We start from the raw sequence: 17,259 nt of genomic DNA on the forward strand, positions 1-17,259 counted from the left end.
GATGCTCTAACCGCTGAGCCAAACCAGCCAGGGCTACAGTAAATAAAATGTAACTAGGATTGCTCACAAATTGATTGCTGATGTATTACATGCGTAAATAGAATTTAAGTGAACAAGAGGCATATATGAAACTCAACAGGATGACATAAATTAGAGTAGATGAGAGAGAAAAAGCCAAAAAACATAGAAATATAAAATGGAGTCAGATATACAAAGATTTTGAGTCACGTTACTCAGTGACATGCTTTTTATTCCAGAAGTTTCTTGAATTCATGATTCTATTTAATCTGGAAACATTGGAGTTTGAGCATGTTCTCCACATTTTATGTCCCTGGGTTACTAAATCTTTTCTCAGTTTCTCCCTAAGATTATTTTAAATCCACATTCGAAGATGAAAAAAACAATTTTTGGAGTAAAAGACAGGAATAGAAAGTGGCGAATTAAGGCATTTCCCCTAGTTAGAGAAAGAAGAAGAAGAAGAAGAAGAAGAAGAAGAAGAAGAAGAAGAAGAAGAAGAAGAAGAAGAATTATCATCATCATCATCCCAGGGGTGAATTTGGGATGGTGGAAATTTATGAAGTTACCTTGAAGAGAAATAGAAAAAAAAGGAAAGAACTGTATCTGTAGGGTGAATAAAAGAGATATATAATGCTATTTATGCCTGTATCAAACACACTCTCTTAACTGTTCAGACTGTGTCTTAGCTCTTAAGGAGCTGAAGTTGTACCTTTATGAAAAACGGATTCTTATTCCAGTCCACACTGTTCCTAGTGAAGCAATGGGACAAATTAAATTCCGTCTCTTTGGAACGTTTTGTTTTAACAGTTGGAGTGACAAACTGGAAAATCATTCACACTGATTTGGTTCTGATATGAACAAATGTCTCTTCATTTTTCTTCCCTCCCTTCACTGTTCTTGCTGTGACTTCACACAAGCCTTAAAAATTCACCCAAACTGTTATACAAAGAGAAAATTCTATCTGCTAGAAAATAGTCTTCATAGACCACCTCTTTACTCTGAAACAGACAGTGGCAGCTTGTGTGAAAACACAAAATCCAAGTCCTAGTTCTGTGCTGGGTAATGCCCCATGTCATCCTGGATTCTTTTAAGTGTCCTTTGGCGTATGTGTCTATAATAGAAAATGCATACTAATATCTCAGGTTTTATCTGCTCTGTAAATGGAAGTTATCTTGAATTCCCATGTTAATGAAGTGATCAAACTCTATCACGCAGATGAATACACTTAATTACATATCAATATATACTTAGTTATGCCAGTAATTATTTGAGTAATAAGTCAACTATTAGATTATAAAATTTTCTAAGACAAAACATTTTTCTTGCCCTGGCCGGTTTGGCTCAGCGGTTAGAGCGTCGGCCTGCGGTCCCAAGAGACCGGGGTTCAGTTCCCGCTAAGGGCACGTACCTCGGTTGCAGTTTGTCCCCGGCCCTGGTTGGTCATGCGGGTGGCAGCCACTCGATGTGTCCCTTCACGTCGATGTTTCTCTCTCTCTCTCTTCCTCTCTCTCCCTCCCTCTCTATCTGAACAAAAAATGTCCTCGGGTGAGGATAAAAAAAAAAAACAACAACATTTTTCTTAATTAACATATATAGCATATACTATGATCATGAAAGTGTAAAATTGACCTAATTCCTGTAATTCACTTATTTATTCAGCAGATATTTATGGTATTCCAGGCACAGGAAATAAGAGGGCAAGGTCCCTGCTCTCATGGAGCTTCCATTCTTATTTAGAAATAGGTAATGAACAAAGAAGCAGACATGTTTTCAAGATAATTACATATTTTTTCATTAAAACATCCTTTCATAGAGCTTTAACATTATTTAATCTGATGCTTGCAGAAACCGTGTAAAGTGAGTAAAGAAGGGATTATCATATCCACTTTTGAAATTTTTATTTTGAAGTATTTGTCAATGTACAGAAAAGTAAGATTCCCTAGTTATGTATTTATTTATTTTTTGTTAATCCTCACTACTGGATATTTTTCCCATTGATTTTTAGAGAGAGTGGAAGGGAGGGAAGGATGCAGAGAGAGAGAGAGACATCCATGTGAGAAAGACACATTGGTTGCTTCCCACACATGCCCTGACTGGGGCTGGGGATTGAACCTGCAACCCAGGTACATGCCCTTGATAAGGAATCAAACCTGTGACCCTTGGTGCATAGGCTGACACTCTAACCACTAAGAAACACTGGATAGGGCAGATTCCCCAGTTTTTAATACTGTTATCAATTATGTTATTAATTGATAATAATTATTAATATTACTGCATTGTTTCACCACCTTCTCTCTCTCTGATGAATAGAGAGAGAGAGAGAGAGACAGACAGACAGACAGACAGATAGATAGATAGATACTGTCTTTCTGACATTATATCACATCACCCCTAAATACTCCACCATGTACCTTGTAAAAACAAGGAAACGCTCCTACACCCCTACCACACAATGCTCCAAGTCAGGAAATCCACACTGACACAGCACAGCTATCCCATCCATCTCATTCAAATTTCACCATTTGCCTCAACACAATCTCCTTTTCCTTTCCCACATAGGCTCCTGTGCAGGGCAAGTGTTGCATTGAATTGTGAGCCCCATCGGTCTCCTTCCATCTGGAACAGTTCCCAGTCTTCCCCTGTCTCAAGTGTGCTTGACTTTCTTCAAGAACACAGGCCTTTCATTCTGTGGGTTGACCCTCCACGGGCAGGAGTACCACCAAAATGATGCTGTGCTCTTCTTTGCATGTCAAATCAGGAGGCTCACAGTGCCTACCTGTCCCACCTGTGGTGCTGTTACCTTGATCACCTAGTCAGGCTGCGTCTGCCATTTCCCTTTTAGCATTTGGTTGATATTTTGTGGAGAGATAGTCCAATATTTTGCCGATATTTTGTTTCTCATCAAACCTCCACCCACCAGAGACACACACATGAGCCCACTACTACTATTATCATTGCCTAATAATTATTATTTATTTCCATTATTTCTTCTACATTTATTAGTTGGAATTCTACTGTAAGAAACAACTTTCCCTTCTCTTCATTTATTTATTTACTTATTTTTATCAGAATAGACTCATGGATTCTTATCTCATACAGTGGGTTGTTCTCCAATTATTTATTTTGATACTTAAATTATTCTAAAATTGGCCAGTGAGAACTCCATTCAAGCTGTTTCCTGGGTCTTTTTGACACATTCTCATCATTCTTGGGTTCTTTCTTATTTTCTGGCACAAAAAAGATGTTCCAAGATCATCATGTACTTTTCCTCCCCCAGCCCTGGAATCAGCCCATTTCTCCAACCAAGATCTGAGTGTTAATTGTGCCCATTTGCTCTGGGGTGTCATGTTTCTCAGCCCTTTCAGCTGACAGAGGTTGGGAATGTGTGTGCATGCACACACACATACCTACACACATATACACGAGTTTAAACCAATATTCCTGATTTTAATCCAGTACTTCGAGGTTCCCTGTAGCCTTCCTTCTTTCCTTGTGGGTAAACCGTCCTCAGCTACACATGACAGAGAATCCTGGGGAAGCGAGGAGACCACTTTAGAATGTTTGCTCAGGGAAGACCTCTATGAGGCGGTGAGTCTGGATGACAAGAAATGTAAAAGAGGACCTCGGGCAGAGGGCATAGCAAGGGCAATGCCTCAGGAATGAGCAGGGTCAGTGTGACCAGAAACTGAAGCGAGGAGGCTGGTGTGGTTGCCTTTAGAGACCAGGTAAGGAGTTATGCTTGGAGAGAAGGGAAGACAGTGGCAGATTTAACTAGGGTGTGACATGATGTGATTGATAAGTCTAAAACAGCACTCTGGCTGCTGTGTGGAGGATGGACTGAACAGGACAGGAGTGGAATCAGACAGCAGACAGGAGGGGAGCACACCATGCATTCACCGAGTGAGTCATGGACCAGTTACTGCCACACCCTTTATTTATTTCCATGCTGACTTCTAGCCACAGAAATGCTTGTTTATTCACTTGCTCGTGCATGCAGACTCTATTCTGTATGAGACAATGTCAAGTGACAGGAGGGACTTGACTTCACAGGATGTCTATGTCCAGCATCTGTATCCTGGCTCCTGTCCAGCAGGTGCTGATTAGTCATAAGCGACCATGAGCACCTCAGAGATAGTTGGGTCTTTGCGGTTCAGCTCTGGGACAAAGTCCCTGGGAGCACAGTGCTGGTGCGGCCTCTGGTCTCTGAGGAGAGGACCACAGCTCCCTGGGTGTACCTCGTCCCCCACAGTCTGGAAGAAACCTCAGCTCATGCTTTGGTGTGATCCTTTTATTTTGTAAGTGCAGAAAGGGAGAAACCAGTGACTTGCCTGTGGTCACAAACATCACCCATATCCTCTTGTTACTGTTTTGCACCTTCCATTTCAATGTCCCCCAGCTCCCATCCCTCACAACCCAGCTCTCTCCTGTCCTTGGCATGCCTCTTTATGCAGACATAAAATTAAAATTCTATCCCTGGCCACAGGGGGAGAAGAGATTGATCTCTGAAGATCCACAGTTAATAGAGTTACTACAATGTATTAAAGTATGTTTATTAAAACTTCTGCCTTTGTCTCATTTGACAGGTTAATGTGTGTTATAGAACACAAGCTCTGCTTTCCCTGGGCCTCTCCCTCTGGGTCCCCTCAGCTTTATATTTATTTAATCCAAATAAAAGAAGGTCATCTACCCTTGTCTCCCACACAATGCTTCTCTCTCACTAGGTGGCTACCTTTGGTCTCTTTCCCCCTGAGCAGAGCAGCTGCCATGGCACACGGGACTCAGTGAGAGTCCATGCATAGAGAGTGCCCCTCGCCCTGGCCGGTTTGGCTCAGCGGTTAGAGCATCGGCCTGCGGTCCGGAGAGACCCGGGTTCGGTTCCCGCTAAGGCCATGTACCTCGGTTGCAGTTTGTCCCCGGCCCTGGTCGGTCGTGTGGGTGGCAGCCACTCGATGTGTTCCTTTCATATCAATGTTTCTCTCTCTCTCTCTGTTCCTCTCTCTCCCTCCCACTCTACCTGAACAAAAAATAGAAAAATGTCCTCAGGTGAAGATAAAAAAAAAAAAAGTTTGGAGAGTGCCCCTCAACGGACTCCTGACAGAAGCATCCCAGCCATGGTGAGGGTTGTATTTGTCTTCTGCTTCCTTCAGAATAGAAAGGAAGAGGAGTCAGATGTTGGAAATAGGATGCACTGCCTGATCCCTCACTTCCCACCACCTCAAACATGGCAAAACTTCTCACCAAGTCAGTAGTATGAGACAGTCTCTTTGCTTTGGGAAAGGAAATTAGTCCAGACCAAATGAGAAACCTCATGCCTGCTTTCTTGCCTCAACTAAGAATGGTATTGGCAGAGTCAACACTTATTTTAAAATCACGTGCTCCCTGTATAGACAGACATGACATACCAGAAGATTTGGAATGGTTTAAATACTATGAGAACTCTTAGTCTCAAACTGCACAATAAAAGATAATTCTTCAGTTTTGGGGGGAAGCTTCCCTACTCATAAATGTATCATTATTTAACAGGGTAATAAATGTCACTTTGAGTCTGAAGTTTCTAATTGAAGCAGTGGGTCATGGCTAAAAACTTCCTTTTGCACCCCGGGAGTCTTCTGCACAGCTGTTTCCAAAACATAAGGGGGTTTTGTTCCCTGCCTTTGAGTATGGATGTCGTATTTGTGCACTGCAGGTTCCCCCGGCTTTGTTCACTAGGCATGATTATTTCCAGACAAGATGCTGGCTCAGATGACTGCCTCATTCCTAATGTAGCTTTTGAATTTCACAAGCAGCAAACTCAGAGCTTTCCTCTCACTTTGTCTCTGTGCATGCTGGTGACGTGGCAAAGAGATGACATGCTTTTAAGCTGTAATAAAGTGTTTCCAGAATAAAATAACTTGTTCAAATTCCAAACCCACATATGTAAAAACTATAATTTTCTGTGTAGATGGTTACTCTCTTCTACAAACAGAATAAGAAAGAATGTGTCAATGGCTGCTGCTTTTGAAATGTTTTTGTGTCTGGAGGCAATGATAGAATATTCAGTGACCCATCTGTGCTAAACCCTGCAGGTGAGTGTGTGGTACAGCAATGCATGAGCAGCTTTGGGTTTTGACAAACCAAAGAGCTGCGGCAATGCATTTCCACATCCCTAGCCCTCTGCAGACAGGAGACGTCGGTGGACAGCCAGCACCCTAGATTGGCACCCTGGATGGAAGCATGGTGTATCTCTGCTGGGTGACCACAGAAATGTGTTGAGAATTTGGTTTTAAAGAGCAAAACAAATGCAAATTCAAGAGACTTTTTTTTTTTTAAAGAATATGGTTTGTTTGTATTGCCATGTCAATATTTTAAGGTGAAAGAAAACTTTGCAACTTAGAGAATTATAACTATCAGTCCCTAAATGTTCCTTTGCAGTTATTTCCATCTCCTCCTGAGTCAGAGAAGTTCCAATCTCATGATGTCACTGCCTTAGCCAGCTCTTTCTGAGGAGGGAGCTATTCTGCTGTGCACATGCCCTGCTCATACAATTTTCTCTGTGTATCCCAAAGGCAACTAAGGAGCACGATCCGTGGTAACATTCAGCAAGCTGTGCCTGACTCACAGCTCTGTCTTACACACAAACACAGAATCATTATTGTTGTTCTGATCCTGCCTGGCCTCACTCCAATGTCTCATTTTGAGTCTCATCCTTGTCCAGGACCTCTCTCTTGGCTCCCCTGTACCCTGTTTGAGAAACTGTCCAAGTCTCCTAATGGCTGTGGGCAAATGAGCCCAAGCTCCTCTTTACTCTCCCACCTTTGTTTCGACTTTCCTCTTCCACTTAGAAGTGCCAAGGACCTTAGCCTCAGAGATGCTCACCTTCACCCACCTGGGACTGATTCCTCTGCTCACACTGGAAGTCGGACTGCCCGACCCTGGCTCAGTCCTCGGCACCTCAATGCAGAGGAAATGAGACCCAGGATTTCCCAGCATTGGAGCTACTGGGGCTTATGGATGACTGAGGCAGCCCTGGCTCTTAGACTCCGGTTACCCTCGCTGAGCCCAGGGTCACACTCCAGGTAGCGGGTAAGTCTTCTCTTTCTTGATAGACATAGGAGCTACCTACTCTGTCCTTCCCTCTCATTCGGGCCTCACGGTTCCTTCCCAGGTCTCTGTCATGGGAGTCGACGGATCACCCTTGTCCCCACGGCGGACGACCCTCCTTAACTGCCTATTTGAGGGTCACCGGTTCTCCCACTCCTACCCAGTCGTGCCCTCATGTCTGGTCCCCCTCCTGGGGAGAGACATTCTGTCCAAACTCCAGGCAAGCATCTCATTCTCCCCAAAACAGACCTTCTTGCTGGCACTGGTGCCAAGTCCCGACCTTGAGCCTAACCCAGACCCCAAAATCCAGCTCCTACCTGGAGTCCGCCCCGAGATCTGGGACATGGATACCCCCACTATTGCCTCCCACCACACTCCTGTTTTAATCAAACTCAAAGACCCATCTTCTTTTCCTAACCGCCCGCAATTCCCCATCTCGCACGCTCATAGGATGGGACTGCTGCCCATCATCACCAAGCTTAGGACACAAGGCCTCCTGATCCCCACCAATTCACCTTGTAATACTCCCATTCGCCTCATTTAAAAGGCCTCAGGACAGTACCACCTTGTTCAGGATCTCCGCATCATCAACTCGGCGGTTGTCCCCATTTCTCCAGTAGTCCCCAATCCCTACATCCTTCTCTCTCACATTCCCCCTATCACCACCCATTTTTCAGTTCTTGACCTCAAGGACGCTTTTTTCACCATACCCCTCCACCCTGATTCCCACTTCCTATTTGCCTTTACTTGGGAAGACCCTGTTTCTAATACCGATCAACGACTGACCTGGACTGTCCTCCCCCAAGGATTCCGGGACAGTCCTCACTTATTTGGACAAGCATTAGCTGCAGACCTACTCACCTGCGATTTGACCCCCTCCACCCTTTTACAATATGTACACGATCTTCTGATCTGTTCACCAACCAAGGCCAATTGCCTCACGGCCACCACCCTCCTACTGAATTTCCTTTGCAGCAAGGGATATCGGGTGTCTGCCAAGAAGGCGCAAATAGCCACCTCGTCTGTCACTTACCTCGGCCTCCTAGTCACCTCACCCCATCAAGCCATTACCGCCGACAGGCTACAGGCTCTTCGGGGCCTGCAGTCCCCTAACTCGGCAACTGAAATCCAGTCATTTCTGGGACTGGTAGGCTTCTTTCGCCACTGGGTCCCAGGCTTTGCCCTCCTTGCTAAACCCCTCTATCTGGCAGCCAAAGAAATGCCTGAGGGGCCCTTAACGTCCCCTTAACGTCCGCCGAGACTTCTCGGCCCTCCTGAAGGCCCTCTGCTCAGCATCGGCCCTGGCCTTACCTAATCCCTCATGACCCTTCATCCTATATACTGAAGAGAGACACCACTTAGCTCTAGGAGTCTTAGCCCAACTGACGGGTCCAACTCTGGTCCCAGTAGCCTATCTCTCCAGACAGTTGGACCCCACGATTCGCGGATGGCAGCCCTGTCTCTGAGCTCTTGCAGCTGTAGCCGATCTCACCACCGAGGCTCTGAAAATCAACCTCCAACAACTATTACAGGTCTTTTCCCCCATCGCCTATGGACCTTCTCTCACACCAGGCTCTGGCCCATCTTGGGCCCTCCCGGCTCCAGCTGTACCACCTCCTCTTTATAGAAAACCCCTCTATCACCCTCTCCAACTGTAGCCCTCTCAATCCAGCTACCTTCCTTCCCGTCTCTGACCTGCCCGTCTCTACACACTCCTGCCTCGAAATCTTAGAGCAATCTAAATCTCCCCAACCCGACCTAATAGCCCATCCCCTGCCAGAAGACCAACATACCCTTTACATAGATGGCAGCTCAATCTCCGAACCGCCGGGGCCCCGGCGGGCCGCCTATGCCATCGTCTTTGACACCCAAGTCATAAAGGGTAACAGCCTCCCCTTAGGGACTACCTCACAACAGGCCGAACTAGTCGCCCTGACCCGGGCTCTCATCTGGGCCAAAAATAAGACAGTCAACATATACACAGACTCCAAATATGCCTTTCTCATTGCACACTCCCACTGTATGATTTGGAAAGAACGAGGCTTCCTCACAACCAAGGGAACGCCTGTTCTCAATGGCACACTCATTTCTAGGCTCATTCAAGCCATTCAACTCCCTTCGCAGGTAGCCATTATGCATTGCAAGGGCCACCAGACCTCCAATTCCCCTGTTGCTAAGGGAAACGCCTTTGCCGATGAGACAGCTCGCTCCATTGCGCATATACACCCCACCTCTGCTATATGCTTTCTCTCAAAAACATACAGACCACAATATTCCTCCACAGAACAAGACCTTTTTCAATCTTCCCCGGAGATCCAGCTCAAAGATGGATGAGCATTCGAGGACAACCTCCTCATCCTCCCAGATTCTCAGAGATAGCAGATAATCTCTGACATCCACAAGTTCCTACATATTGGGCCTAAGGCTCTTTACCATTTTCTCTCTCCCCTCTTCCACCCCAACCGCCTCCAGCAAACCATTCAAGCCGTTCTTTCCTTCTGCTCTACCTGTTCCAGGACAAACAGCCAGGGGGCCTGCCACATCCATCGCCCACTTCACCAGATGCGGGGCCATCTCCCCAGACAGGACTGGCAGGTCGATTTTACCCACATGCCCAGACACAAAAATCTTAAATATCTTTTAACTATGGTTGATACCTTTTCAGGATGGATTGAGGCCTTTCCCACCACCTCAGAAACTGTGGGGACTGTAGCTGACCACCTGGTCCGGGACATCATCTCTCGCTTCAGCCTGCCTACCTCCATCCAGTCAGACAACGGGCCCACCTTCATCTCCAAGGTCACAGAAGCTGTCTCCACCTCCCTCGACATAGAGTAGAAGCTGCATGCGGCCTACCACCCTCAGTCGTCTGGTAAAGTTGAAAGGGCCAACGGGCTCATCAAAGAATATCTGACCAAGCTCAGCCTAGAGCTCCGTCAGTCTTGGCCCACTCTTCTCCCCTTGGCTCTGACCTGCCTAAGGGCTGCCCTGAGGGGGCCTTCCCAACTGGGCCCCTTCGAACTCCTCTATGGCCTACCTTTCCTCCTGTCGGCCCTATCCTCATCACACCCACCTCCTCTGGCTTCATACCTACCCTATCTCTCCCTTCTTCATTCCCTCCTTTGGGAACATGCTAACTCGACCCTTCCTGAGCCCAGCCCCGGGGCTGGAACGACGGAACGGGTCGCCCCAGGGGACCAGGTTTTTATAAAGACCCTTTCCCCAAAGCCCCTTGCTCCTAAGTGGGAAGGACCCTACATGATTGTCCTAACCACCCCATCAGTAGTAAAGGTCCTGGGCATCTCCATGTGGGTTCACCTCTCCAGAATAAAAAAGGCCATCCCTCAGGATGAACCTCTTGGACCGCTACTCCTACTGGTCCTCTGTCTCTCAGACTCAAACGCAAGACCCCAGACTAGGACCTTTGTCTGGAGATTTTATCTCACAGAAAATTCCACGACTGGATTTATTAAAATCTGTCGAAATCCAGAGGGACACTATACCCAGGGATGGCTACTCACTACCACCGACTGCCCATCCACGGGATGCAAAAGCCCTCTCTTCCTAAATTTCACTGATTTCAAAAAAAAAAAAAAAACCCTTTCACACAGAACCAATGGGCTCCCACGGTCTGTTTCCTTCAGGAACTGCCTACTTACTGCCAGTCCCCTTCCAGCCCCTGGCATCCCTGCATGGGATGTCAATGGAGCAGCTGCAACATTCATGCAGCCCAGAGGCCCAATACCCCCTGATCCCCATCAGGAATCTCCCTCTATCGCCGCACCATGAACCGCACACAATCCTTCTCCTTCATTATTTCTGATCCGACTGACTCCAAATGGATGACCCTTCGGCGGGGGTGTGTGGGGGGGGTCCGTATACTCCTCCAGGTACTCCCATATGCCACCTTCCCACATTTATGTCTGGCGAGCCCTGGTCCAACTTACTAGCGGAGTCCACAATGACATCCAGACCTAGGAATCCCTACTCACCAGACAATTAGCCACCCAAACCTCCCCATTTTCATGGCTCTCTCTCCTCCTGGAGGGTCTAATGCTAGCCAATCTCACTGGGACAGGCAACCTTTCATCTTGCTTAATGTGTGCAGCCTTAGGAAAACCTCCTCTGACTGTGGTCCGTTATCCTGCCGCTCTCGACTGTTCCGGGACGTCCACCATACCAAAACTTATGACTTCTCTTGCTGATATAGCCCTATATATGCCTCCTGATCTCCCTCAAATTCCCTTTTGTTACAGTAATAGCTCATCCAACCTTTGCAATGTCACACAATCTCCCACTTTCAACTTGACTGCCCCTAAAGGCTATTTCTTCTGGTGTAAACCATACCTTATCAAAAACCCTCTCGACCCCCTTAGATCCCACTCTTCTCTGCCTGCCTGTCACCCTAAAACCCCAACTCATGGTCTATACACCTGCTGAATTCCAACAAAAATATATATATTACAACCCGAAACAAAAGCGGGCAATCTTTTTACCCCTTTTAGTAGGACTCTCCCTCTCAGCCTCGGCTGTCGCTGCTGGACTGGGAGGAGGTGCTCTGGCACTCTCCTTAGTCACCTCAGAACGCTTAGAATCTCAATTTCAGATTGCTATTGACAGCTCGGCTGAGTCCCTAGCTTCTCTCCAGAGTCAGATCACCTCCCTGGCCCAGCTGTCGATGCAGAATCGAAGGTCCCTGGACCTCCTCACAGCAGAACACGAAGGAAACTCTCTTTCTTGGGGAAGAATGTTGCTGTTATATCAACGAATCAGGTTTGGTAGAAACCCGCATTGAAACCCTCCACCAGCTAAGTTCAAAACTTAAAAAGCAAAAGTTCTCAGTAGACGCCTCCTCCTGGTGGAATTCCTCCATGTACTCCTTACTCTTCCCCCTCCTCGGCCCAACCATCATCATAATAATTATACTGCTAATTGCCCCCCTGTTTTCTCCACTTCATCCAGAACCAATTCTCACAGCTCAAATGGACAATAGGGGTCCATCAAATGATGCTACAACATTACCAGCCTTTGACCAGTCCCCCAGACTCGGACCATGCCGACTTGGGCCCCCTCCTCTGATGCTGCCCCTGTCCAGCAGGAAGTAGTCAGAAAGATGACCTTGCCCCTATTTCTATATCACAGAGTCAGGAATGTCCGATAGCCTGGGAACTGGGGCCAGGCAAACTATTCAGCCATTACCTTGCTTACCCAACCTAAACTCCCACCCTATTTCAGGAACTGTTTGCCCCGAACTCATAGATCAACTCCTGTCCTATTCTCCTGTCCTAGTCCAGGAACTGTTTGCCCCGGGACAATAGACTCACATTCCAGGGGCTCCCATGCATAGCCCCGCAGGACCCAACCCTAACAACAAATTCCCGCTGCCATAGGTGCAGATATAAAAATCACAAACCCCAGCATCGGGCGCGGCTTCTAGGATTCCACACCCAGAGTCTGTGAACCCTCCCAGAGTGTACCCAATAAAGCGTGATTTCTGCTTATTTGGCTGTTTGACTCTTCGGTTTCTTTCCACCTCCCACTGGCGGCATCTGGCTACCTTACAGCAATACTCATATCTGATAAAATAGACTTCAAAATGAAGGCCATAACTAGAGACAAAGAAGGCCACTACATAATATTGAAAGGATCTATCCAACAGAAGAATATAACCTTGATAAACATATATGCACCCAATATAGGAGCACCAAAATATATTAAAATCTTCTGCAGAACATCAAAGGGGAAATTGATAGCAATACAATCATAGCAGGGGGCTCCAACACCCCACTGACATCACTGGATAGATCCTCTAGACAAAAAATTAGCAAGAAAACAGAGACTCTAAATGAAGCACTAGACCAAATGGATTTAATAGATATCTACAGAGAATTACACCCCAAAACTACAGAATTCACATTCTTCTCAAGTGCACATGGGACATTCTCAAAATTAGACCACATATCCGGGCACAAACTAAGTCTCTACAAGTTCAAGAAGACTGAAATCATATCAAGCATCTTCTCAGATCACAATGGCATGAAACTAAAAATCAATTGCAAGAAGAACATACAAAGACATTTGAACACATGGAAGCTAAGTAGCATATTATTAAACAATGAATGGGTCACCGAGGAGATCAAGGAAGAAATAAAAAACTTCCTGGAAACCAATTAAAATGAAGACACAACAACACAAAATCTATGGGATGCCGCGAAAGCAGTTCTGAGAGGGAAATTCATAGCACTGCAGGCCTACCTCAAAAAGCAGTTCTGAGAGGGAAATTCATAGCACTGCAGGCCTACCTCAAAAAAAAAAAAAAAAGAACAAGGAAAACCTCTAATAGACTATCTAACCTCACAACTTAAAGAACTAGAGAGCAAACAAACAAACAAACAAAAACCCAGAGCAAGTAGAAAGAAGGAAATAGTAAAGGTCAGAGCAGAAATAAATGACATGGAAACCAAAAAAACAATTCAAACGATCAATGAAACAAAGAGCTGGTTGTTCGAAGAGATAGACAAGATTGATGGACCCTTAGCTAGACTCACCAAGAAACAAAGAGAGAGAACCCAAATACACAAAATCAGAAATGAAAGAGGAGAAGTAACAACTGACACCACAGAAATACACAGGATCATTAACAACTACTATGAACAATTATATGGCAACAAATTTGACAATCTAAGCAAAATGGACAAATTTTTAGGAACACACAGTCTCCCAAAACTGGACTGGGAAGAGATAGAAAACTTGAACAGACCAATAACAACTAAGGAAATTGAAGAGGTAATCAAGACTCTCCCGGCAAACAAAAGCCCAGGCCCGGATGGCTTCACGGGGGAGTTTTACCAAACATTAAAAAAAAAAAACTAGCAGCCATTCTCCTCAAACTATTTCAAAAAACTCAAGAAGAAGGAAGACTTCCAAACTCGTTTTATGAAGCCAGCATAATTCTAATTCCAAAACCAGAAAAAGAAACTACAAAGAAAGAAAACTACAGGTCAATATCCCTGATGAACATAGACGCCAAAATCTTGAACAAAATACTAGCAAATAGGCTCCAGCAATACACCAGAAAAATTATCCGCCATGACCAAGTGGGATGCATCCCAGGGATGCAAGGCTGGTACAATATTCGCAAATCAATAAACGTGATACACCACATAAATAAAAAGAATAAAAACCACATGATCATACCAATAGATGCTGAAAAAGCCTTCAACAAAATCCAGCATCCATTTCTGATAAAAACGCTCAGCAGTGTGGGAATAGAGGGATCATATCTAGACATAATAAAGGCCACATATGAAAGACCTACAGCCAACATCATACTCAATGGGCAAAAACTAAAAGCATTTCCCTTAAGAACAGGAACAAGGCAAGGATGCCCACTTTCGCCACTTCTATTTAACATAGTACTGGAAGTCGTAGCCACAGCAATCAGACAGGAAGAAAAAATAAAAGGGATCCAAATTGGAAAGGAGGAAGTAAAACTGCCATTATTTGCAGATGACATGATATTATACATAAAAAACACCAAAGACTCCATCAAAAATTTACTAGAGTTAATAAATGAATTAGGCAAAGTAGCACGAAACAAAATTAACATCAAGAAATCGATGGCATTCTTATACACCAATGATGAACTCACAGAAAGAGAAACTAAGAAAAAAAATCCCATTTACCATTGCGGCAAAAAAAATTAAGATACCTAGGAATAAACTTAACCAAAGAAATAAAGGACCTATTTGCAGAAAACTACAGGTCATTGAAAAAAGAAATACAGGAATATATAAAAGAGTGAAAGCACATACCCTGTTCATGATTGAGAGAATTAACATCATTAAAATGTCCATATTACCCAAAGCAATCTACAGATTCAATGCAATCCCCATCAAAATACCAACGGCATACTTCACAGAATTAGAACAAGTACTTCAAAAGTTTATATGGAACCAAAAAAGGTCTTGAATAGTCACAGCAATCTTGAAAAGGAAGAACAATGTTGGAGGGATCACATTACCAGATTTCAGGTTATACTACAAAGCTACCGTAATCAAAACAGCCTGATACTGGCACAAGAACAGACATATAGACCAGTGGAACAGAACAGAGAACCCAGAAATGGACCCAAGGCAATATGTTCAATTAATATTTGACAAAGGTGGCAAGAGCATACAGTGGAGTAAGGACAGTCTCTTTAATTAATGGTGCTGGGAAAATTGGACAGCTACATGCAGAAAAATGAAACTAGGCCATCAACTTACACCCTACACAAGAATAAACTCAAAATGGATAAAAGACTTAAATGTGACTCATGAATCCATAAAAATCCTAGAAGAAACTGTAGGCAACAAAATTTCAGACATCATACGCAGCAGAATTTTCACTGATACATCACCTAAGGCAATAGAAACAAAGGAGAAAATGAACACATGGGACTACATCTAACTCAAAAGCTTCTGCACAGCGAAAGATACAATCATCAAAACGGAAACGCTACCCACTATATGGGAGAGTATAATTGCCAAAGATATATCAGGTAAGGGGGTAATTTCCAATATATAGAGAGTGCTCATACAACTCCACAAAAGGAAGACAAAGAATCCAATTACAAAATGGGCAGAGGAACTAAATAGACACCCCTCCCAACAGGACATACAAATGGCTAAGAGACATATGAAGAAATGCTCACCATCACTAATCATCAGAGAGATGCAAATCAAAACAACAATGAGGTATCACCTCACACCTGTCAGAATGGCCGCCATCAACAAATCATCAAACAACAAGTGTTGGCGAGGGCGTGGAGAAAAGGGACTCTAGTACACTGCTGGTGGGAATGCAGACTGGTGCAGCCACTATGGAAAACAATATGGTGTTACCTCAAAAAATTTAAAATTGAACTTCCATTTGACCCAGTGTTCTCACTTCTAGGAATATATTCTAAGAAGCCTGAAACACCAATCACAAAGAATATATGTACCCCCATGTTTGTAGCAGCATTATTTACAATAGCTAAGATCTGGAAACAGCCCAAGTGTCCATCAGTAGACGAATGAATAAAAAAGCAGTGGTACATATACACAATGGAGTACTATGCAGCTGTAAGAAAGAAAGATCTCTTATCCTTTGAGATGACATGGAGGGACCTGGAAAGTGTCATCCTAAGCGAAACAAGCAAAACAGAGAAAGACAAGTATCATATGATCTCACTTATTTGTGGAATATAATGAATATAACAGTCTGAGGATTGGGGTAGTCCCAGAGATGTGGAAGTGGGGTACAGACTGACAATCCCCAGAAGAGGGGGTGTTGGGGGAGAGATAAACCACAGAACTTATATGCATGCATGCATGAACAGTGGACATGGACAACAACTGGGGACAGGGCAGGGAGGGAGGGAGGGGGAGGGGGAAATCAGTGGGGGAAAAAGGAGAAACATCTGTAACAAAAATTAATTAATAAAAAATGAATTAATTTAAAAAATAAATAAATATTCAAAATAAAATATTCACCAATTTTTATTATATATGAGTATTTTTTGTGAGGCACTTTGGCAAGGATCACATCATTTCAGCCACTGATGATACACATGTGCTCACAAGAGCAGTGAGAAAATAGTTTAGGCCCATGGGATATCACGGATTTGCCTCTTGGCTAACCTCTCTGAGCCCCAGTTTTTTAATCAGTAAAATGGCATACCAATAATTTCATCATGCAGCAAACTGCAAGGATCGAATTACATGATGTGGGTAAAGAAACCCCCTGCCAAGTACCTACATAGCAGGCACTCAACAACAGTGTTTGTTATTGTTATCTCATTCGAAGGCAGACAAGAATAAGAATAAATGTAATATTCTTCTATGTCACTGTTTTCTTGGAAATTTACGTTGTAAGACAAAATCCCAGAGTGACCCTGTTAGAATGAAATAAATATATCACCTATCAGCTCCAGACCCTTAAAGTCAGAGGAAGAGCCAAGGCCAGGCCTGCAGCTCTCCAGCCCCTCCACAAACTACTTCCATTGCCTGTCTGATGTCACAATCCACCTCTTCCCCCAGCCCCATCTGAGCTGCTCCTGGGACAAGACAGGCCACTTCTATGACAGGTCTATGTGACTGTTGTTCTTCTGCCTAGAAGCTTTTCCTTTAGTGTCAA

This window comes from Molossus molossus, unplaced genomic scaffold, assembly GCF_014108415.1.
Source record: "Molossus molossus isolate mMolMol1 unplaced genomic scaffold, mMolMol1.p scaffold_m16_p_12, whole genome shotgun sequence".
NCBI lineage: Eukaryota > Metazoa > Chordata > Mammalia > Chiroptera > Molossidae > Molossus > Molossus molossus.